A 26,089-nucleotide genomic window follows, 5' to 3' on the forward strand; every position below is an offset into this window, starting at 1 on the left:
TTATTATATGGTTTGGCCCTTATCTCTACAAACTTCTTGATTTATAGAGAGAGCTGTAAACTTATGAGATGATGTTTTCTAAGGGCTAACATGGGATTTTTGCAGAAAGAGAGCAGTAAATTTGGCTGATGTCTCATAGGCCTGACATGCCAGACTGACTACTTGAATGGCCCCACAAAATTACCTGTCAGCTGGCTCCCAAAGGGCCTTCCTAAGAAGGGACAGCTCAGCCATTCAAAACATGGCATTCCCAGTTCCCAGGCATTCTCTCCCATATGTGCTGGAAGCCTCACATGTTTAGCATCAACAGCTGAATTTTTGGTATGATGAAGTCTCAGCTGCTTGCAAGCTGGAGCCAGGAAATACATTTTGTCTTCTTCATGCCCAAAGGGGTTAGATGGTTTGCCACAGCAAAGACGTGTCTAGCCTGGAGTTGTCTGGGCCAACAAGGAAATTCAGCAAACAAGAGGGAAAAGTTGAGGTAGAAAAGTAGGAGGACTGGTTTGTGAGTGTCAGTCTCTTGCAGGGTTTGTGGTTCCACTTGGCTGACTTCAGTTCTCAGGAGAAGAGGGGCTGGGGGCATTGGCGGTGAAGGCTGGATTCCAGGAGGAGGATTCCAATTTACCTCCCAACTAGACTGGATAATAGCCAATGCAGTGCTGCATCAGACTCTTTCATGTTGAGGAGACTATGGGAGAGTCATCCTGAATTTTCTGGTTTTCAAACTTGAACTGCAGCCACAGAGATTTTTTTTGCATTTCATTACACATTGTTTCCCAGAGTAAATACATAATCATAGAATAATATAGTTCAGAATGGAACTCTAGATGTAAAATGCAAATGAAGTTCTTGCAAGAGAAATCCTTCTCCAGTGCTTGCTCCTTCCATTGACAGTGCCTTTGCAGCTCCAGGCTCTGCCTCTTTACCAACCCCAATCTTAGGCACTGCCTGAGACATACAGGAAGCCCCACAGCTTTCCCACCCAAGAATAACTTTTGAAGGGAAAGGTCTGCTTACAGACTGCCACTTTCTTTGGTAGCACCTTTACAGCCTCACTTCACTTACAGCTCTACACTTGGTCTCTTGCCCAGCCCCAGCCTTAGGCCCATACAGGTGCTGAGCCTTAGCCTAAGTTACACAACATAGTCTGAAATGAAGTAGTTTTTGGGAATAACTTTTTTGGCAGCTTCTCCCCTTCTTTGGCAGCCCATTTACAGTCAGATTGAGTCTACTTGCAGCCCTAAGCTTTGTCTCTCCTCAGGCATTAGCATGGACTAAACCTTAGGTCAAGCCACAGCCTAGTTCCATATGAAGAAATCCTCAGCAGACAATGTTTTTGGCTTTCTCACTTCAAATGATCCCATAACTTAGTCTCTTTGTCCTCCCCCATTCCAGGATCAGAGGCTGAATAATTTGACACTTTAGCTGTCTAGAGAGAGCAGAAAGAACCTTATCTCAAAAATAAAAAGACAGCCATACAGAAGAAGGAGCAGAACCAGAAACTTCCATCTTCATCTCAGGTCTTTAGAAGAGAGGTGGTTTTGGTCTTGGATACCACTGGGATCAGAGCACTGAATGCCTCGAGAAGGAAGAATGAAGCTTTGAACTTTGGTCACCAAGACCATGTGTGAAGTCAGAGCAGAGAACAGTCTGCAGTGTCAGTAACCTATGCTGATGGGCTACACAACTCTCTATTACTCAGTTTATTAACCCATATTAAGGATACCATACCCAGACATCTCGTTTTTATAGTCTGCTTAAATGGTAATGAATCCACATAAAGTTGATTCTAGGCCAAGACCAGCTGCAGCGGGGTGCAATGCTCAAAGCAGCTGGAGGGATTAGAAACTGTTAGCCACTGAACTCTGTGAGAGTTCAAACCAAGGTCTTAATCAACAACATTCTGTATAAACCAGCTACAGGAGAAGGACAATGCTAAGTGAGAGAGACACACTTAAGTCCAGGAAGAAGCCAGTGACAGATTTGGGAGCGGAAGCAAAAACTCTCCTCTCTCCCACTTTTAATCTTTGTTCACTGGACCACCCTGGTTTAGACACAGCTACTGTCAATGTATTTAGGACATAACCAGCACTTAGGTCACAATGCTATGCCCTGGAGGATGCTATCTCTACCTTCTTCATAAGGATAGTAGCCACTCTGCAGCTGCAGCCCAGTAGCCTTTTTCCTAGGGACATGGAAAGTTTGTGGAGGCAAGAGGCATTAATCAACAGCAATTAACACAATCTGTTCACTTCTTCCAGTAATTCGACAGATCCACCCAAATTTTTTCAAATGGAAAAACATCTCTACTCAGCAGCTGAAGGAGAGATGCTTTGAGGTCAAGTTTTTTCAAGCTTTTTTTTGTGAAGAGCTTTACAGTCTTGGTGGAAAAAAAAAAATCAAAAAAACCCCCCAAAACCTTGGCCAATGCCAACTATTTTGTTTATTTTTGCATTTTTTTCACTGTATCTTTTTCAGCAAATGTTTTTAGGTCACAGGTGCCAGGCAGTGGTATAATTACATAGGTGCTCTGCATGTTTGCAGGAACAATACCTTATAGGCTTTTGTTCATTCAAAAATGTTGCCTGAGGCTTAAAATCAGACACAAATACTGACCTGTATATTCTAAATCATGCTACTTAAAAATGACCAAATAGCAAAAAAAATTGCTCTACCATTGTCAGAAAAGATTTGATAAATCTCATGTGCAAATAAATGACATTTGTACAGAAAAATATTTAGTTGGACTTGTTTTTAGGATTAAATGTAAACTGAAAACTCAATGTACAAATAATGACAGTAATTCAAATCCAAATATTACCCTACATACAAACTGTATAAATAGCTGTTCCTCTCTACTTTTCAACAGAAATTAAATGAAGCTCTTGAATCTAAATATCCTGTCTCTCAGTATATTCCAGTGTAAATACTGCTTTAGATCTCATGGTTTGAGCATTTAACACGTAACAAAATCAGAGCACTCGAGTACCTCATAGCTTTCCATATTTTGCATAGAAAGGAGTCAGTTGCTCCTTGAGGAATTCTACTACTTCCCAGAAAAAGAAAAATCTGTAAATAAAATTGCTTTCAGTAAGACCCATCAACATTGGACAACCATTACCACTTTTATTGCTTGGATGGAGGTATATCACTATTCTATGACAATAGGAACACTTGAGAAAAGCGGCTGCTGTTAGGGGGTTAGAAGATTGTTTCATTAATTTTTATGTAAACGTATTATTTTGTGGTAAAAGACATATTGATTCATAAATGACTGGATAATGGTGTTCCAGAAGTGGCAGGTCTATGTGATATAGCAGACCCCAAGGAAGCCAGCCCATGCAGCTTACTGAAACCCCTCAGAATTGAACACTCCCTAGACCCCTGCCCGATGCAGAGGCTCTCGGCAGGGCTGGCTCAGCAGACAGCTCTGGTCACCCAAAACTCCCAGGATGTAGATTAGGCATCTCCTTTGGATGCTGTTTGTCTCTGTGTCCATCCTGAAACTCAGGTACTGTCTCCCTTTTAAAGATCTTTTGCCATGATTGATTTTGCCAACTACTTATGTCTACGCAATCACTGTAATTGCATTTCCATTCATGTAATTCATGACAAATTCTTTTACATGCTGCCTAGGCATTTTTAAGGCATTCAAATGCATCCCTCTCCAAGCTCTTCTGCTGTTTTCAACACGGTTTAACTTCTGGCACATGCAATTTCTATTCAGTGCTCAGACTAAATAGAGAAGACTAAACAGACTCCTGTGCTTAGTGAAGTATGATAAACATCTTCTTCATTTCCGACCGGTCAAGAGCAGAAGTACACTGAAAAATGGGAAAATTTTAAAAATTAAGATTTATGAGAGGGATCACATAGCTAAAGAATGTCATACTAAGTATTGAATGTAGTAAGTAAAACTAAGAATAGGCTGTTCATGCATGATCCATATGCTGAAATCTAATCTAATAAATATTTGTCCAAAACTTTTGATTAATGAATTAATTATTCACTTCAAGACAGTTTCCACCTAGCAAAACACAGCTAAATTCAGAAAAATGTTCACCACAATGAATGTGACTAATTCTAGTAATGAGTAATGTCTGTTTCTTCCCTGTCTTGCTTAGGTCAGCATTGGCTGGAAAAATTTACATTTCATTCAAAGCCTTTAATTTCCATGGCAAATTATATTTTATACTGCATTTCGCTCTTCCAGTCAAAATGGTCTGCTTGACACTGAAACCTCCCAATGTGCATCAAATTCACAGCTACTGCACAAGGATTTTAATATTCCTGAGTTCAAAAACTCATCCAGCTATCAGTTGTGCCACTGAAGATTTTTGAGCAATATTTTGCTAATTACTTCTAGGATAATTAATGCTGCATATTGGCCCCTCTCTGTGTGCCCTGGAGCCATTTGTTATGCTATTTTAGTACAGAGAGTGTTTTGCCACTCATTTGGTTCCCTACCTGGCACCATGACGGATGCTGGGAGAAAAGCTTGAGCCTCTGGTGTTTCCCTGCAGGGTTCAAATCTCTACAGCAAACTTTAGGCTGCAGCCCAGTTTGAATTAAGAAAAACATGCTGAATCATTGGCAGGTTTGGTGCTGCTTGTTTCTGTCACACAGTAAGGGATTGCTTTTGTTGAAGCTTGAAAGAAAAACTTTCCTGTTCCCAGTGGCTTGATACAGCATACTGAGCACTCATGTCAGGACACTCATTTTTCAACATTTTAAAACTGTAAATTATGTCTGAAAATATAGAATGCAATTAAGGTGAACATTGCAGAGTCTCTTGCTGCTGCTAGTCACTGTTTCTGGCAATTGTCATCACTTGTGACATAAGAAACAGCATGGGAGTCTAATGTCAGAGGTTGCATATCAGCTTCCATCCCATCAGAAGAAATTCAATATTTAGAGATTCAGTCAGAATACTGATCCTGGAATAACACCAGTGCAATGCAATGAAGAATCAGGCCCTTAATATTTCATCTAACATTCAACACTTAAATGCAAAGTCCTTTCTTCTGACTGGATCAGAACACAGAGTTTTTAGTTCCAGAATCACATAGGTGGAACTTCAGATGTCACTCAGATGCCACTTTTTTGTTTTTCACTAATCTGAGTATCAGACTGAGCAGACACCAGTTAATTTCCTCTAACTGGGTTCCTGGGCCAGATGCTGGAGATGGCAGAGCAAGTAATGCAACCCTCCTGTCACCCTCACAAAAGCAGGAATACAGCTGTCCAGCACAGTGCTCTGCACTTACCAGGTTGGTTTTGGCTAAGGAAGGAACAAGACCAGCAGGAGATGGATAAGACTTAATAGATACACCAGAAGTCACTCATGGACTGCCCATACAGGATCCTTTGGCTCAGCCTGGCACTGACAGCGATGAATTCCCCTCAAACATTACACTCACTTCTGCACACACTCACTTGTACTGCCCCTCCACACTTCAACTGTACTTCAAAAGGCCTTTTATTTTGAAATACAACTAATAAGTGACAAAAACAACTCCTGGTGTACACTGGTGTCAAGCAGGATCATGCAAACCCACAGATACAACCTCTGTTCCCAGGCATAGACTTGCATTTAACAGTTCCAGGAGCAAACATCAAATGGAGACTGTACATGCTCCCTGTCTCTCACTGTAACTTTCTAAGCATCATGAAGGAGCTATCTCAGCAAATATGGCCTCACCTCTAGAGCACATTCCTTTCATCAGTCCACAAGAGCTTGGGCTTGGCAGCCAACAGAGCAAAGGTCACTCCTCTGCTTTCATTCCGGTGTAATATTTTGTGTGCTGTTTGTTGCTATGTATCTGGGCACAGCAACACAGCCCCACTCCCACACATGGATAATAGCTTTTGCAACTCCCAGATTGTGCACATTTCATCTTACTCACCACTTAGAGACAAAACCAGGACCCCAGAACAGTATATAACACACAGAGTGTTTATTACTGCATGTCCCCTCTGAGTTTCAGCAGTCTTCATACTCTAACATGAGGAATATAGAGTAAAACCAACCCAACAACTTCAAACTGCAGCCTATATACATCTGAAATAGTGACAGACCACACCATTCAGTTCTGCTGAGTCTGGTACTGCTTTAAATAGTACACATCAATAGAGGTAGGCCTCACTGCCAGTGGACAGTTAAGACTGGTTTGAATCCAACACACAGTATTAATTCTACTGGAATCCAGTGATAACATAATTTTTTTTTTTAATTATGGAAGATAAATAACCTTATGAGACTAGGAATAGAGAAATGGTGAACAACAAAATTAGCTTTTAAAGCATTGTTAACTCTGACTCTCAGGGATCCATTTTTGAATACTATTTTTCATCCTATGATCTGAGGCTGGCAGAGTATTGGCAAGAACCCTATGCTGCCTTGTACAGCACTGCAGCTATAAATTGAGGCCCTAGAACAGTGACTTACAAGCAATCTTAATCCTGTGGAAAGTGGCATGGTCTGAACAGGGAGGAAAAAAAACAAACATATCGTGGCCCTAAAGAAGGAATGGCTCAGTGAATGGATATGTAGAAACTGGTGGGTGATCTAAGATTTGAACTTTATGACAGGAAGTTTCATGTCAGGCACAGGATCTCTACTAGAGCAGGAATAGGACAGTGAAGAGAATACAAGGGACTGTTTCACATGGACTTAGAGGGTAAGAAATATCTTGTAAAAAGGAAAACAAGAAGAGGAACTACATTAGAAAAGGAGAGAGCAGAAAAGATGCAGGAAAAGGCAGAGGTCTATGAAAATCACACTGAGGTTGGGCTTCGGCCCAGAAGAACAAATTAATAGCTCTCAAACTGAACAGGTTCTTCAAGCATAGGAAAGCAGAAATCTGTTTAGCCATCTTCTGTAGGCAATAACACTACTGTAATAGGGTACTGACTGTCTCATTGATAAGGCTGTTTGTGAAATAAAATGCTTTTTCTTAATTTTCTCTGGATGAGCATTTAGAATCACAGAAATTGTCACTTATTGGAGACCCTCACCCTTTGTAAGACTTGCTGCATCCTTCCTGTATGCACTTCAAGGTTGGTTTTGAACAATTGAAGAGTGAAGAGCCTCATTTCTAACTTGAGAGTTTCCTGCTCAACCCATAGTTTGTACTACTACTGGGATTCCCCCTCCCCAATTACATTGCCTGAAGTTTTCCTTTAGGTCATATATTCTTTGTTTCCTGTCCAAAATGAATTATAATTCATCACAGCTACTGGCATATTTGTGTAGCAGTTGGCCTTAGCTCTTTTTTTCTGTTGGACAAGCTGCAGGAACAGTTGTCTTGGAATCATATTTATTAAAATTGTATAATGAAAGTAATTTGCATTCCTATTATGTCTACCATTGGGCTGATCCAGCAACAGACCCTCTAGGAACTGGTGAGTTCTTTAAACTCTCCCTGAGGTCACGTGGATTTGCAGAGACCCCTTGCCTCATGCAAAAGAAGTCAAGGATCTGGCAAACCCAATAACTTTCTCTCAACCCAAAAGTCATAAGAAAACATAGTTCTATAACCTACTCAATTCATTCAAGCTAATCCAAAAGGGAATGCTGTGGGCTGTCATTTATAATTTGGTTTCTTTTCCAGAATATGCAAACACGTCAACTGAACAGAAGTAGATGTGCCATAGAGAGGTTGATAGTATTTGTGTTTGTACTGGTATAGGGTAACAGAGATAAAAAGCATAATTAAAAAAAAATAAAATCTCCAGTGCCACATTTCTAGTACAATAATCCTATTAGACTGCTTAAGCTCAATTAGGATAGGCTCCAAACATGGCAAATGGAGGATAAAATTCATAATATACTTGCACTATGTGCAAGTTTAGGACAACATACCCCATTTGAGACAAAATACATCTTATCACCTACATGGGCAAATTTCTTGCAGTACCTGAAGCACATGGCTGGCCCAAAGCAGTTTCTCTCCTCACAGCTCTATTATGTTCAGAAGAGAGGGTATTAGCTTAAATTTAAATACTTGGGTCAAATGCTCACATTAATGAGTTTTAAATTTCCAGAATAGGCATAATAAAATGGATAAGAACTTTCACAAGTGCTGTACCTCCCATCTAAGCTGTTCCAGCAAAGGCTCTCTGCACAAGCCCATGTGAGGAGAGATTATGGCCAGCAGAATCTCACCTTGAAGAGCTGGGATTCAGCAGCATCAGTAACAAAATCCACACTATGGGTGTCCCATTCCTGCCCAATAGTCTGTGTCTGCAACATCAGATACACTAAGCCTTCTACTTCCTCTTTATATCATCCACTGATCTCTTTCCTCATTAGACCTGGGATAGGGTTAATTTTCTTCTTAGCAGCTGCTACAGGGATGTGGGTTTGGATTTAGTATGAGAATAATGTTGACTGTATGCTGATGTTTTGGTAGTTGCTAAGTAGTTTTCACCCAAAGTCAAGTATTTTTCATGCTCTGGCTGTGAGGAAGTGCACAGGAAAGTGGGAGGGAGTGTGGCCAGGACAGCTGATCCAAATTGGCCAGAGGGCTATTCCATAGCATAGAGTGTCATGCCTAGTATTTGAACCAGGGAGGTGCCAATTGTTGCTCAGGGATGGGTTGAGCATTGGTCAGTGGGTGGTGAGCAACTTTATTGTACATCACTTGTTTTTCTTGAGTTTTTTTCCTCTCTCCTTTCATTACCTCCCCTTTCCCTACAATTATTATATTTTACTTTATTTAAATTATTAAACTGTTTTTATCTCAATCCACAAGTTTCACCTTTTTTCTGATTCTTCTTCCCATCCCCCCAGGGGACTGGGAGTGAGCAAGAGGTTGTGTGGAATTTAGCTAAAAGCTAAGTCATAAATCCATGACTTTTCCCTCCCATTTTCAAACACTATTCACTCAAATATGTTCTAGGTACTTACTGGTTATTCCAGACAGCCAGGAAAAAAAAATGAACAAAAGCTTAACAAGTGGAATCTATTGGCCTGGCCAACATGCAAGAGAATTCAAGACCTAGAAAACAGACAATAGTTTCATTTCTTAATGGCCTTTTCCAAGACATATTTATTCTGAGCAAGTTATTGCAGGGGTAAAGCTTTCCTAAAAGCATCACTGAGGTTTCAGAGCAAAGGTAATAGCACAGCATTTATGACAGCAAGAGCTAAAGCATTGAAACTGTAGTAGAGAAAAAGTTTACAATTTGTACAGTAGGAAAACACTGTTCTGAATAAACAATAAAAAAATGCCAAGTGGTATAAAAACACATTATTGAAGAAAATGCCAGATCTGTTACCAATAAAGTAGAGAACACTGAAAAAGCACAGCTGTTGTTGGAAATTCATAGTATGTTGAAAGTTAATGATCAAGAGCTGAATAATTTACATATAAGGAATACTTAATATTAATTGGCAATTAATTGACACAAAATTATAATTAAACAATAGATTCATTAAATCAAATAATTGAATAATTAAATACTCTCTCAAATTCATTCTAAATTAATTGATTCATTAATAAATAGTTTAAAAACAACACAAGCCTAAGTAATGAAATCCAGTAAGTTTTGAGTGCAACAAGTATTAAAAGCTACATTTGACTTCCATTCCCATTTCTTCAGGGATAGAGTGAAATTCCAGGTGCAACTGATAGATTCTTTAAACTTATTTTTGTTCAGAGAGGCCTCTAAAGCAAGCTGCAGTATGGTGTCAAGATGAATTTTGTGGACCAACACACAACAGTGTGACTCTTTGGTATTGTTGGCTTGCTGTAAACCACAAAGTTATCAAGATTAATGCAGGGGCCTAACAGCTATTTGTCCAGGCCCCTTTGTGACATCTGAAACGGCTTGGAAAAAGGAAATGAGAGTTGTTGCAACAGAGGAAAAAAACCCCAAAATCTATTAGCATCTTGGTTCAATTCCTGCCTCAAATTTGACACTTAATTGCCTGCTAACTCCAAAGGGAAATCTTAATTCTAAAGAATAATGTGTGTATTACATCATTCCTATTTACACAAGTGTTTATTGTAAGAATACTCATTCAAGATGAGCTTTTTATTTCTTCCTTCTGTTCTTCAGGGACATACATACCCCAAAGAATACTGAATTTACCTACTGATGAAAAAAACCTGTCAGAAGCCTCTTAACGTTGCTGTTATGCCCTTATATCCCCAGAGTGAAGACAAAAAGGGAGGAAAGTTGCATTTAACACAGAGTTAGCTAGAACATGGCAGAAAATTTAACAAGCTACCTCTTTTCAGCAGCTCTGTGCTAAGTATCTGTACATGTGCTTCTCCTGTTGCAAGCAAATCTGAGGAAATTTGAGGTTGCTTACCTGGAATTGAAGTATCTTATTCATATTTTAAATGATCTTTCATCCTTCACACTAATGCTTCTGCTCCTCTGAAAAAAAAGGATAAAATATCTTTAAAATAAGTCATCTGCTGTGGTTATAATACAGGGCATACAAGGAATTGGTATGATTTATTTTTGGGAGATGACTGGGACACAATTCTTTGGAAATTGTAAAATTAAAAAAAAACCAAAAACAAAAAAAAACCCCAAACCAAAATGTTTTGTAGTGACTCAAAAGAACAGTGACACTGAACTTCAGTGCATTACAGTATATTCAAGCAATTTTCTCAAATCCTAGTGGCAAAGACATAAAAAATGATCTATGAGAAACACAAGTACCAGAAGAAAACTATCTTGGGCCACAAGAGAGAAGTGACAGCAGAAGATACTTTATTACTTTGTGTATGAAAGTGGCAGTTTGATATTTAAGCCACATTCTAGAGGCTTCCCTTTTGAAAGAATCATAGAATCATAAAATGTTATTTTCTCCCTCTCTGACACAGAAAAGGTACATGTGACCATCAGGTAAGATATATTTCTGGTTGTTTTCCAGGATATGGTATATAGAGGTGTTTGGTGAAAACATGATTTTGCATAAATTTTTACTAATTAAAAATTCTCAGCTTTCATAAAATTAACCATAACAGGGCTTTGCTCTTTATAAAAGAATCAAAAGGATACAATGAAAGGAAGTTCTTTAGTTTTAGTACTCATATTATCAATTATTGGTAAGAGTTTAATTACAAAGGAATTTTTTCCAAACTATAGCTATTAAAGAAACAGGATGTCTTTGTAATAACAGCAACTCTTTTTCATTCACTTGTAACATCCACAAAAAATCCAAAGAGAACTGGTGTTCACCATTTCTCAACTGCAGAAGAGTCATAACCTGCTTAATCCACAGGATATCATGAAGATAATCACAAATATCTCCACATTCTTTTGGCAGCAAATCACAACAAGATGTCAATATGATGTTTAAATCAGGGCTGCAAATGAGTCCAGCCAATCCTAGCCAAGAGGAAAATGATTTTAAAATATTTGGTGATCTGAAAAGCTAGCTTCATGGTTTCATAATTTACACATTTGAGGCAATTTGTTCTTCTCAAAGTTAACAGAAAAATATTTTCATGCTGATAGGAAAAATTACCAAGTGTTTTATAATGAACATACAGAATGCAGATGGGTCTAACAGAGATTGTAGAGGTGAACTAGTGATATTAGTATTACATAATTTATCAGTGATTTGAAATAAAATAATTTAAAAATTGGGGTTTTTTATATTAATGTTTGTATGTTTAAATTTACCATGTATATTTGAAGTTGCTAAAGCTTCCAGCATTGCCAAAAGACAGCTCCTTCTCAGTAACTATGTCAATACTGTCTAAGTTTGTAAACACAGCAAATAAACTCTGTAGGGAATACAGAGAGATTTCCCATTACAGATCACAAGAGTCACAAGATATTTCAAAAAGCCAAAGTAAACAAATAGAATCAATGTAAAAAAATTAGTTCAAGCCATTTATTTCTAGATTTTAGCTTAAGTGTGTTCAATGTTGGAAACAGAACAGTAGCATTGTCACATCATCATGCAACAGAACAACAGAAACCCCAGTACTCAAGACAGTCCATATGTATTTCCTGCCTTGTACTAATTTGGTTTTTGCACTGCTAAGTGAAGAATTCCATTTAGCAACACAAGGAAAATAATCTCAGGTCCTACAACATTTCATCAAAATCTCATTTTCCTCCCCTTCCCTGACCAGCCCCTCATTTCTATCCAGCCATCTCACTCCACATAGCAACTGAATTCAAACTGTCTACAGAAGAAAGCAAGCTGGTGCCATAATGGATTATGGCACTCAAATGTCTTCTGCCTGGACTAAATTAGGGAGTGCATGTTATTAGTGCTCTCAAAAGCCCTCTGTTACCCCTCCTTGAACTCCTCTTCTCTTACAGCATATCCATGATTGTACTACTTTTTCCTCCTCCAGGGTATATAGTGCTATGATAAAACCAGTCTCGTTTACTCTGATGAAGAAAAATCATGACATCTATCATTCATGGATGAGAAACTCCCTCAGTGGACTGACCTGCCTCCATTTGCTTGAAGTGGGAGAGCAGTCTGTGTCATATCCTTTGTGTTCAAAATGAGCCCACATCCACCTCAGTGTCTGAGATGCCAAAATGAGTAGCCTGAATATCTGGCCTCAGTTACTTCGGAGACATTTGCCCCACCTGAGAGAGAGGACACGTGCAAAGGTGTCCCTGGGTCACATATGCCCACACACAAGCACAGAACAAGCACTTGTGCCCACACACTCAGTAGGGCTTTTTTGTTCCACAGCCAAACACTGCCTTGTGTTTTCCAGCCCATGGCTATTCACACAAAACTCTTTAAAAAAGGTTGCCATTTACCAGTCCTAAAAAAAGCCTCTGAATGAAGGTAGGGATTTCCAGTGAGTCCAGAAGATGGGATAACTCTGGATCCGAGATGAATCTGCTCTACACAAAGAACCAGGTCTGTACAGGCTCGCTATTAAATGTTATCCCACAAAAATTCATACAGTTGCAAGCCATACCTCTGCAGGAAAAAAGTAACCTTGTCCTTTAAAAGAGCTAGTAAGTAATCTTTTTGCAATGACACCTTTTTTCCCAGCAGTTTGTGAAAATAAAATGTGAGTGATTCAAGCCCTAACACTTACAGGCACCAATGGCTTAATTATTTAACAGTTCCTGGACTGCTGATATTTCCAGCTTGTGGACTTAGTTACAGGCTCAGACCTAGGGAATTGTGTTAGTGAAAACAGATTATTAAATAATGAAATACAGGCTTTGAAAAGCCTCCGAGATGTTTACCTTTAGGAATAAGACCAGCATTAAGAGACTTCTAATAAAATATTGAATGAATTAAGGGACTTCCTTTTTCTGTATGCAGAGGTTACATTTAAATCCCCTTACTGCATAGCAGCCTTAGGCAACACAACCTGACTTGACATTCTGTTGCCTTGAAAGGATGAAGAAGTCAGGTTTTTCTACATGAAAGGCGGGCAGGACTCTTCCTTCTACTCTTTAGCTGTTCTCTAGGCTCCCTAGTTGAGCAGGGCTGTAGCAATAAAATTAAAAACCCTAGAAAGACCTTGCCTGATTTTCACTGGATTTTAAGTGTATGTGTGTTTATTTTCTAGCATGGAAGCTAACTTTTTTGTGAAGCTCACAACTGAAGCAGCCCTAAGCCATGGCAAACTATACAAGTCTTCGTAAGAGCAAGATGTCCTGGCCACCAGTGAGCACCGAAAAAAAAAGACTAAAGGCCTGCAGGGTCATTTGCCTAGTCAGAGAACATTGGTGAAAGTTAAAAATAAACTCCTCGGGTTGCTACTTTGAGTCTTTCAAAGCTGTTTGAGACATAATGAGAAAAAAAACAAAATAGGACTTCTGAAAATATATTCCTGTAATTTTCTCCCTTCCAAACATTAATCTTCAAAAATCTCTTCAGTGTAAGAAGCACTACAACATCAGCTTTGTAACACTTTGTCTGAGACCCGACTGTGATCCATTACTGCAAAGGTCACTGATTCTTTCATCATAGTCACATCAAATACCAGAGTCACAGAAATACATCTTTTAACATCTTAGCTTTAACTAACCATCCTATTCTCTCCCTGAACCACTCTCACTAAATACTGGCAGCCAGCTCCTGTCACTGCACCTTTTCCTGACACTCAAAGTATTTGGCTGGTGCAGCCATGTGATAAGGTATAAAAGGGTGCATGTACTCTCCCAGGTGCAGGCTGTCAAACACCAACTCTGTTTCCCCACCTCCCCCCAAAGCCCTGAAGACTGAGCCAAGTTTGGCTGGGTAAGTGCCTCAGTGATAATGGCTGTGACAGAGGTGACACTGCTGCAATCCCCAGGGTTACCAACACAAAATGGGACTGTCTCATGATAACAGCGACTATTGTGATCCTTGCGAAACCAGCAAGTGCAAAACGATTTGGGTATCTGCAGATAGGTATGGGGCTTTTTCTTCACAAGTCTCCTGCTTCAAAGAATTTGATCTTACTGGGAAGTGCTGCAGAAGAGTCTGTGACCTCTGCAGAAGGATTTGACTGTGGAAGGTACATGAAGCACGACTGGGATAGAGGCCCACTCCTTCTCATCTCCTGTACTGCCAGATCCTGCACCTCAGCACAGACTCATTTGCTCACTCTTTGCTTGGGATTTGCTTATCTCAGAAAAAAGTGTTCTGGCATTTTATGGGGAAAAAAGATGAAGAGTTGATATTTGACACTGAAGGAAGGAGCACAGACTTCCCTCTGCCTATTCTTCTCCCACACTAGTGTGGAAAGGCCTGTCATGCTTCCAGGGGAGGATAAGAGACAGAAAAGAAGGAAACAGCAGAATGAAACTGGCCACCCCAGGGTGTGTCATTAAGACTCTGCAGAGTCTTGTGACTTGTGCTGAAAGAAGTAACACAAAAAAAAAATACAATTGCAGACATTCTGGTGCAGAAATATTCCCTTTGTGCTATTATTTGTTTGTCCTATTGTTTTTAAGCTGGTATTAAGAGGGCAAATATGGTGTTTATTGACCCCTAAAACTCACAAACCTTAGCAGAGTAATTATTTTCCTGAAAACTCTTGGTGAAGTGCATAAACTGTTCAAAATAATTTAGCCTTCTCTTAAGCCACCTCAGAGAGCAGAAAGCACAGTAAAGGTGTGGCTGCCCAAAGCCAAAAGATGGATCCAAAAGGCTGCTTAACATAACTGCATTGACAGTCTCATATCAAGTTGGCTTGCAGAGAAATAAGCTCCATGCTCTTAAGCCTGACAGTAACATACTACTCAAAAGGAAGAAAAAAAGGAAGAGAGAAGTAACCTCGAATCTAGGACAAAGTGACTTGATACCAAAAAAGGATCAACTCTGCCAATTTTAGTCAGACCTAGCAGCTCATCTGATCAAGATATCAAAAAAATAACATGTACTAGTTGAGAATAGCAAAGTTACACCAAAATTAAGTCATTACTGAATATCACACAATTATATTAAGCAGCAGAAACACATTTTTTCAGAGTTTTTATACATTATTTTCAATACTTAGTATAGTAACAAGTAGTTCCAAACTATTTTCCAAAAATAAAATAATTGCACAATATAATTCCACCACCTCTCCCTGCTCGATGTGTAACTGTACTTAACTCCAAGCATTGGTTGAAGTCTTATTTAATAAATAAAAAAAGTTCAGGAAAAGAACCAACTAAAACTTTCTGTTCTAAGAGGCTGAAAGGGCTATATTTATAGACAACAGAAAGAAGAAAACACTTTCCTGCAGACCAATGTATTACACTGCATAAGATGGAGTAGCCTATCCAGAAGATAAGAAAAAAAACCTTTGAATTCTGCTGAAAAAAGAATTCACCTGTACCTCTAAGCCTTTGGTTTCATCAGGGACCATATATGATAGCCTTAAGAACACAAAAACATAAAAAACCTTGGGGTTTATCTAGCCAAGTGTTCTATCTCTCCCTTAAGAGTTGTACTGGGCTTGTTGCAGAATCCTCCTGCCTAATCCCTTCTATATTTCTTTATGGACCTCCAAGCCATGGTTTTGTCTAACTTTTCTGATCTGTTGATATTGTCACATATCAGAAGTTAACTATGCAATCTGCAAATTTCTGGAACTAGTATATTACCGATTTAAAACCAAAGAAATGATGTAGGTCCTAGTCCTATAATACAGGGTTTGGTGAGTAACAGCTTGCATTTGATCTAGCTACCTCAAAGTTTTATAAAAATCAATTCCACTTCTCTCAGCCTTTTCCTCCTCATATTTGAGAGTTCCAGACATTTCAGTCTCTCCTTGAGATGTTGCAGCCCCATTCTCTTAACCAGCTTAGTTTCCTTTCTCTGTATCTCTTAACTCCAGTCTCCCTTTTTACAGATGAGGAGACAATTGCCACATACAGTATTTAAAATGAGGACAAATTTTTATACAGCACTAAAGCAATGTCTTTTTCTTGGTACTATTCTCGATATTGCCAAAATATTTTGCTGTTTGGAGGGGCTGCCTTATAACACTCACACCTTGTCTTTTATTTTCTAAACATTTTAATCACATAAATCACTATTATACTGCAGTGCTGGTTGTTCCTATTCAAGGGCATAGATAGGTGTGACCTACATGGGTTTGATTTAAGGCCTGATGCAGAAGGTACCATAGCATGGGTCCAGGCACACGACTTTGACCTGGCCCAACACTTCTGCACAAAAATATAAGAATTTTGAACCATTTCTGTCACTTGCCATGAGGAGTTTAAACACAGCTTAGAACAGTTTTAGACACTACATCAAGGCTTAATACCTCTCTCCCTTGCGATGACCCCACCTGTCACAGCCCAGACACTCTTTGAGTCTGTCCCACAGGCTGCAACCCCCCTTTTGTCCCTTGTGAGGCCAAACTGAATTCGACACTGGCTGAATAATGGCTCAGAATCACTTCCTCAGAAGAGAGCATTACTTCTTCTCTCTGTAAAAGGTCTACAGCACAGAGAAAAATGCTAAAAACAAAGAGCTCCATGACTGTGTTTTCCTTCTTCTATATCTCAACCTTGCCCACTATGGAGTGGGCAATTCCTCTCATCCTAGTTAATCCTTATCTGCGACAGGGGATCGTATCAAAAGGCCTGTATTCTTCACTATGATTAAAAGACAGATAAGTAGCAGAAGCTCAAGGGAGTCACTGCATAAGAGGATACCTCTGTTTCATATTAACATAAAGGAAAGCCATAAAAGACAGTAAAAAAAAAAAATCAGATCTGTTAGGGTCTAGATATACCTTCAACAAAACTCAGAAATCCAAGACTTGTCAGACTAGTCAGCTTTCATTTTTATGGACATCTTGGTCATGTCTTTCTATGAATCCCTAATCGTCTTTTGTTTTCCCTGTAAGAAGTCATTCCCAATACTTGTTCCTGTACAGTTGCTACTCCCATGACATACTCCCTGCCAAAGTTTGTCTCTGTACTCATCACCTCAGCTGGGATGTAGATTTTTTTGGCACAGAATGTGTGACTTACACAAGAGTCATTAATTCTTGATACATCTGCAAAGCTCTTGATCTTAGTCTTAGTCTTTTAAGCAAACTTTTAAAAAAGGAAAGGGAAAGGCAGGTTGCAACACTGATTTTTTTTTTTGTCTACCAGCAACAAAGGAGCCAACTGGCAAAACTGTGCCACCTCTGCACGACTGTGCAAGTGAGGAAAGAGCAGAGAAACTCTTCCTAATTCTATTTCCAAGGGCTACAAAAGTTGGAATTATTATGGATGAAGAGTGTCAAGGCTATTTAGGGTCTACGGCAAGTTTCCAAAAAAAGACATTGACGCTTCTTAATGTTAGATGACACTAAGACACCTACATACTATTCTTCTGGGAAAGCAGTGACATGCCATGGATACCTCTTTTGGGTTATTTGTGCAATTACTTTTTTTACAGATACTTCCTTATGCTGCAGCAAAGAATGTATGCTCAAAGAAGATGGACATACATTGATTTCCCTTGCAGCTTGTCCTTGAGGTAAAGATTTTGCTCAAACTCTGTTTAAATCAAACTAAAATGCAACTGTTAACCATTCATAACTGTAAATGCTGGTAAAAATGGATCCCCAGAGGCCAAACCCAATATAATTGTAATTGTTCATGTTTTCTGAGGACCTGGTCCAATGGCTTCCAGAAGCTCCCAGGAAACATCAAGTATAAAAACGCAGTACATACTGTCAGCAGAGCAGAGTATTTCTGCCACCTAACACAGATCACAGACAAATGCTGAATATAATCTGCTACCAAAAAGCAATTAAAGTTGCTTTCCCTTTCCCAGTACATCAGATCACCAGCAATGGAGCAGAATCTATGATGTATTTACCGGAGAAATCCATGCATTTAAAGCCCAGCAGAAACCTTACCAAACAAATATACAGGAAAGGTTCAGAATCTTTCCATTCATATCCTGTAACTGAAAAAAACCCCAAAACCAAACCAAACAAACTTTGATTTAGCAAGTAATGCATATTTTTCTGAAGGTCTACTTTGTTATAAAAATATTTTTTTATTTATAAGGCCATTTCAATTGCTCACACACAATTTTTTTTCTTGGTCAGCTTTTTTTCACCTAAAGGCATGATTTTCCTCTTTTCCCTTTTATGTAATTACAATGTCATAAATACCACTATGCCTTCCTGAATTAATTTAACATACAAGAGGCACTGCTTCATACTTCACAGCATTTATCTCCAAGAACTGCATACGCAGGAAATGACCTGCAAGTATAATAAACAGATGGCTTTCTTTTTATTTTCTTTAATAATCTGGGCAGACTGCTCCTATGTCACAATCACAGTTATGCACAATGAACAATGGTCCAGTGCATCCAGATATGTCTGACAGTTGGGCCAAGACATTCTAGTGCTCCTCAGTGTTTATTTCAGGCTATGATTGACTGGTTGGTGGAGATTTTTGTCAAATATTTTCAGAGTTGAGTCTGTATTAAAATGGCTTGTCTAGTGTCAGCAGATGGTCACAGGAGAGATGAAAAAAACAGGGCTGGATTTTCAGGGGAGACTCTTTCCTATTCTAGGGACTGTGGGATGTGGGTCCATGTAGATTTCTAAGGAGAGAACCCCAAGGAGCTTGGAAACAAGGTTATTTAAGGTACATGGCTTAAATACTCACCCTTTGCAAAAATCACAGAATGGCTGAGGTTGGAAGGGACCTCTGGAAGACATCTGTTTTAACCCCCCTGCTCAAGTAGGGCCATCTAGAGCCAGTTCCCAGTACCATGTCCATGGCTTAATGGCTATCTCCACGGTGGGAGACTCCCCAACCTCCACACTGGTGCTCAGTCACCCTCTCAGTAAACAAGTTTCCTGCTGTTCAGACTCCATCTCCTGTGTTACAGTTTTGGCCCACTGACTCTTGTCCTGGCACAGAAAAGAGCCTGGCTCCATCTCCTTTGCAGCCTGCTTTCAGATATTCTACACGTGGATAAGATCCTCTCTAAGCCTTCTCCTCTCTGAGCTGAACAGTCCCAGCTCTCTCAGCCTTTCCTCATGTAAGAGTCACTGAATGATCTTAGTGGCCCTTTGTTGGGCTCTCTTCAGTTATTCCATCTCTTTCTCCTGCTGGAAAGCTGCACTAAGCACTCCAAGTGCAGCCTCACTGGTGCTGAGTAAAGGGGAAGCACCACCACAATCCTCCTAACATAGCCCACCAAATAAATCCATATTACACATCAAACACATTGTTATGAAGGTATGTAGGACACAGCTGTCACAGCAAAATAGGCAGTGTTTTCCACTTTTATAATAAAAAGTCTGCAGCCATCCTAAGCAGCCTACATTTGATTTCAAGCTGGTGCCAGATGCAGACCCAGAGCGTGACAGTCGTAAGGGACAGGTGGATACCAAGAACAATCCACTCAAAATCTACTCAGGGACCAAGCAGTTACACAAGTGGATGGGACACTTGCACACTTGCTCTATTGCAACATCAGGGAGGAATTGTCCCCTCCAGCATCCCCAAAGAGAAAAATATGGTAGCACAGTGGGAAAGACCAAGAGTATCCTGGAAGTAGGTATTCTATTATTCCCTGAGGTGGGGTAGCTTTGGGCAGCTTTCTACTATACAGAGAAATGAAGTCCTTTCCTTCTTAAGGTGAAATTTGCCCCGAGCTACCCAGGGGCTGATATAGCACTGCACTGGCCTGAATCCAGACTATAAATAACTTGCCTTAGTCTACACCTAAAATCTTCATTAACTATGACCTTTCTAAACAAATTAAGCTTGATTCACCTTGAAACATCCACTGTCTGCTGTCCTAATCATTCTCATAACATTATCACCTTAAAAAAAAAAAGAAAATAAGTCATAATATTTAGGAAGCAGATACAAAACAATGAAATTGCATCTTTTAAATATATCAGATTTTTCTCTCTTCTGACTGATTTTTAAAGCTGTCTTTATTTTCAGATATTACTAGGCTTTTATTTTGTTCATTTTCTAGTAATCTGCTTGGGAAGCAGTAAATAAAAACTGTAGGTTTCCTAGTAGACATGTCTTCCATAAATAAACCTTGTTTCCTGCTATTTCTTGTGTTTGATTAGTTAGAAATAATTGCTCTCAGACTTCCATGGTCCATTACAGCTCTCTGCTCCCAAGACCTTCCCTTGGCCTGATTTACAAAGGGCAAGAAATTGGCTCTTACACTTGCTGACATGTGGCTGGTGAAATCTGTAGGGAAGACATGTAGTGATGAAGAGCACATTAATCAAAAGATAATAGTAAAATACAACTGTCCCTCTTTACAAGGACAGCTGAACAATTCACACTGGTTTTCAAACAGACTGGGTTCTTCTGCTTTTATCAAAGACAGTAAACAGACTTCTTCATAAATATAAATGCAAAGGGCCAGGTTCCACAACAAAAGTTTAAATCAGGAGAGACTGTGCTCAAGTCAACGCAGCCAAGCTGGTATATTGCCATGAAAACTAACTAGTAAATAATCTGAAGGCAATGAACAAGAACTTTGACAACAGAGACACATTTTGTTCTCTAGAAACTGGCATGACTTTTCAAGTAATGCGAGTGTGAATTGATACCAGATACATATACAGTGCCAAATTACAATCATGGCTTTTGGAACAGTTCTAGAAACATATCTCTACAAAAATCTACAGAAAGTGCTTTACATGGACAACTCTTTTCTCTTTCAACATTCTGTTTCCTGCAAGCATAAAGAAATCTTCAGTTCCCTAGCCTTAGAGACTCCGGTTAATATTATAGCTAAAAGTTTTAAGAGTTACAAAGAAGTTTCCACAATGCATCTGAGAATAAACCACTGATTTTAGTCTTTCAATCAGCAAGCCCTGTGGATTTTTTCAGTTTCCATTTGATCCAAGTGTCCTGATCTCAGAAGGGATCATTTCTGTTGTTCCAGTTAAACTATTTAGCATTGAACAAAGTCCAAGCAATGCAAAATACCACAGGAACATTAATTTTCAGAGAATAAAGCTTTAGATGATTACATGAACTCACTGAAATACTCCTACAACTGAATAAACCTCTGTAACTTCTGTTTGAGGAGTCCAGCTGACCCTGATCTTTTCTGTAACCTCTGCAGAATTTGAGTCTTAGAAAGAAAAAAGATGGGGAGAGGGAGAAGGGGTAAGTTCTTTGTTTGCCATACCCATGCTATAAAAAATTATACAATCTGTACTCTTTTTTTTTTCTCATAGAAGAAAAAATTCATCTGGGAAGACAGTTCCCACAGAAATCAAGCAGTGTTTGCATGACCGTTTCTCCCTGAATATTCAGTCAGGACGGATATCAGCGGAAACTATCAGAAATTCACCAAACCAGATCAGCTCTGCCTCTTTTCCTTACCTTTTTTCAGCAATATTTTTCCCTTTTGGGGGTCCCAAGACATAGCAGATACACCAAACTTCATTTGTGTCATGTCCTCAGCCTACACCACCAGCAGTTTTTAGCTGCTTTGCCTCATTGTTTCTCTAAGTGCCTTTAATTAGCACAAAGATGGATTGACATGACAGTCAATTGACAGAGGGCACAGTCACAGCATTTTATGTACTAGTAAAAATATTCAAGATGCCTCTCAAAAACCTCAAAAGGTAATCAAACCTATGTATTTTCTAGCCATTTATGATGATTTTTTAATGACATACAGGTTTTAAATGCAACTACATTTGCGGTTTTTTACTGGATATTACTTATGTTATAAACCTGTATGAACTTTATTCCCAGACTGGTGGACTTTAATCCCATAATCCTGCCAAGGAAAACATTTCACATTCACTGCAGTAAACAAGAGCTCTACAAATGTAGAAGCAAAGTAGTATACCAGATGTTCCTATTTGTCTTAGAAGTCTGTCTTTGACTTTTGCTTATTTTCTCTTGACCTTGTAGGCTTCTCCCATACACACTTGGCTCAGAAAAACAAATGTCAAACCTTTGAAAGCCAGTTGTTATCCAGCTAAAAAGTGCCTTGAGACCCAATACATATACCTTTCTGCTGTGTGAAAAGACCTACTCTTATCCTTTGACCACCACAAAAGGATGACTATTTCACATTCCTGCCCTTTTTGAAATTGTGCCATACACCTTCACTGCAGCTTTTGCAAGGTTCCTCGAGGTATTAAACAAATAAGCCAAATAAAATCCCAGCTAAGAAATGCAGCTAAATTACCCCATTCAAAGTCACAGAAAAGGGAGGTTAGATGATCTGTGCATACTTATGACAGTATGTAATTATTCATAAAGGAGTCTTGAACAGTAATATCAGTAATTCAACAACTAAAGTGAATGTAGGTGTTTCCACTTCAGACTTTAAAGAAATTTCCCTTTCTCTCCTAAATAAGCAAGAGGCTGCTGGTGGTCAAAAAGCTACACAGCATTTGAAAGGCCCATGATTTGTTCCTATCCATACAAGCATTCAGCACAAGTTCCTGATGCATTAGCCAAACCCAAGGGTCATGTGTGGATCCCTTCTGCTAGATGTGTTCCACTGAACTAAGAACCTTCTTCTCAGTCATCACAGATGGAACTAGCAAAGCACTGAAGCTATTCACCTTCCAGAACCACTGAGAAGCTTCCAAATAATTAAAAACCAGTGTCCAGAGTAATAATCTGAAAGCAGCTGCTGTAAACAGAGGAAGGAAATACAGAACAAGCAAGTTATGAAAAGCACTTTGTTCTACGCCATCATTTCAGATTTGCCTGGGCTCTGCTCTCACCAGCTGCATTTTAGCAGCTCCAGACAAACGCTGGGGACATGCTGCTGTTCAAGCTGTGCACACAGAAGATGGGCTTTAGACATGTACTTTTAGCAGTATTTCTCCTGTTATCACAGCACTTTCTTTGCTCCCAAATGCCTACTAAAAATGTTCACTAGCATGGGAAAAGACAGTTGAAGCAGAAGGCAGGAAACATCTGGAGCCCCAGCTTTCTATGTGCAACAGCATTGAGAGGACACGATCACTGCGAACACTGGGCAACTGGTCCAGAGCTGTGCTTGAAACGGTTGAGAGAAAATATTACCCCAGATTCTTGTTCCTAGTTGACATGGCCCTCAGGACAAAATTTACCACACACAGATTGAGGCATAGTACCATCCTTTGGCTTTTGACCCATCCTAGCAAAAAAAGTGGAACTAAAAAGGAAGCAAAAAAGTGATCCGGAGACTGAAATCAGCTCAGGCAACAAACAGGACACAGCTGTACTAAAGGAACAGCCTAATTCAGCAAAAATGCTCTGACCAGAACTGCAACCATGGGTCCAGTCACTGAACAAAGCACCAGTGAGAGAGACTCACATGTATTGCATCCCAGAAGAACAGATCGTCACCGGAAGCAAAAACATCCTGGTTGGGACCACTACAGTGAGTCAGCTGGGGCTGGGAATAATCCCAGGGGAAAGTTAAGTCTGTAGGTATTTGAGGCTGTGTATAACCACAGTACACATGATGTGTTGTGATTCACAGTAGAGAATCCAGAATGCTCCTTCACTATGGCTGAAATTTCACTTCTGCTCAAGCATTTATGCACATTTTTATCTCAGTGCAGCAGGTATGTCTGTGGTGACTGCTTCTCTTCAGAAGTGATGGAAAAGATCAAGGACATTTGAACTTAGAATGGCCTGGCATAAAGAATTAAATTTCATATTCCCTAGGAAGACACTGGAAAGGAGATTAATGTTACTAATTCAGGTAAGATGAAGAACAGAGGTATGGCCACAGTTAAGGCAAGTACTTTCAATTCAGCTGAATACATGAATCAACATTAGATCCTTGGATTTGAGCTTTTCATTCACTGAAGCTCTTATACCATTATTAGTTCACTCCAGAAACATTCCGTTAGGGCAAACAAGTATTTAAAATATTGCAACATTTTAATCACACCAATCCTGCTCATTCTACCCAACAACCTGAATAGTCATTATATCTTAAATACAAATACTTAAAAAACTGGAAGGGAAGAATTTAACACATCACAAAAACAAATAACATCTAGAGTTCATATTGAAAATATCTTTAAGTGCACTCTTTTCATTATTAATAACTTTAGGAATATATTTATAGGTGCCATAGAAATAGCTAAAGAAAAATAACCAGAAAACCACATGGAAATGCCCAAGATATTAGTTGTTACCTGAGATATAGCTAAAAAAAAAAAAAATCACCATCCATTTTACACATGCACTTACATACTTTTGTTCCACTTCAGGTCCTTAAAATTCCATCTTCAGTGACCTTACAGAAACAAGCAATACATGTACATTTTGCAATCATATGGAGTTGTAAGTAGATCAGAGACAAACACTACTAGAGAGAAAAATGCACAGTTACCGTACAACTCCCAGAAACTATAAACAAACAAACCCAAACAAGTTCACTTGATAAAACAAAAGGGAAGTTAGACAATTTGTATGTCCTTTTCCTGCAGCAGCCTGGGAACAGATTCTAGATGTGTGCACATCAGTAACTTGAATGTCTATGTCACATGGAAAGAAGCATTAGCAAAATCCTTCTTGGTTATTTTTCCACTTGAATCCTTTGTCCTTTCACAGCATCTGTACAACCAGCTTGCAAATAATAAGCTGCCTGTTGGGGAAAAAAGTGGCAACAGACACTCACATGAGAAATAGAGGAAAATCCTGTAGAGTGAGTGCCAAACAAAAGCATCTTGGAAAAACAATTTAGAGAACTTGATGTCCAAGAATTGTTTTATAGAACTTCTTAAGTTGTTTAGAAATATTTTGATGGACATAGGTTCGGAAAAGCACATAGCTGGGGAGGGGAGAAAGAGCCAATTAAGAGTAAAACTTCCAGAAGGGGGAACATATTTTGGGTTAAGGTTATGCTGCCTCTGTTTTCTCTCCAAAGCCATCAGAAACACAAAGCCTCCTTTTTCACTCATGCCTTTCTAAAAAGAGTAGATGAGTTAAACACCAAGTTAGAAGAGAAATGCACATCAAATATATGTAAAATCAAAAGGGGAATAAAATGATAGCAAAAGAAACGGCCCTTTCCTTTAGTTTCACACCACATATTACTTGTCAAAACATTGGTTTTGATTGTAAATTCTCTTAGAACATTGTTCCAGTAATTCAGCCCAGTATAACCAATAAAATACAATATCAGGAACACCTCATTAATTTCAGACCACAGCCATAGTTACCAGTACCTCCTTTTCACTAAGCTTTTGTAAATATTTGGTACATACAGAAATAATCTGTGACAGGAAAAATCCTGAAAATGAAGTTGCTTAACTTATTCTCTAAGTTTTGCTGCTTAGCAGAACATTTTTAAACTCCTTGAAGGGGAAAGCCCAGCTGTATTTGTGTGAGACAGCTAAAACCTACATAACACAAGTATACTTGTATAATATGCTCTTGTGTTGATTCAGTAGTTGGAGTAGCTGCCACTATCTTTTCTGCATTGCATTTTCATTATATTTAAGCTCCAAACCCATACATTTTGCCACACCTGAGCTTTGTTTAATCAAAGTTGTCCTATCTCACCATTAGTCTAACAATTTTAGAGACCTTGTTCTACTCTTGCTCCCATTGAAAAGCTCCATAACTGCAATGGAAAACTGAATCGTTCCTGTATAATATTTTTCAGAAAATCAGTTGAAAAAAAGCAAGAAAGCAAAAATATCTCGATGGCTTGTAACCAAAA

General features: G+C 39.1%; 1 long non-coding RNA gene across 1 annotated transcript in view; it reads right to left on the reverse strand.

The window, feature by feature from the left end:
* Positions 1-10,186: 10,186 nt before the first annotated feature.
* LOC135412816 (uncharacterized) overlaps positions 10,187-26,089 on the reverse strand; it is a 106,283-nt gene continuing 90,380 nt past the window's right edge. The window contains exon 3 of the long non-coding RNA XR_010429963.1: positions 10,187-10,389. This is a non-coding gene — a long non-coding RNA (uncharacterized LOC135412816). The remainder of the gene's footprint in view (positions 10,390-26,089) is intronic.

The sequence above is a fragment of the Pseudopipra pipra genome, chromosome 4, assembly GCF_036250125.1.
Source record: "Pseudopipra pipra isolate bDixPip1 chromosome 4, bDixPip1.hap1, whole genome shotgun sequence".
NCBI lineage: Eukaryota > Metazoa > Chordata > Aves > Passeriformes > Pipridae > Pseudopipra > Pseudopipra pipra.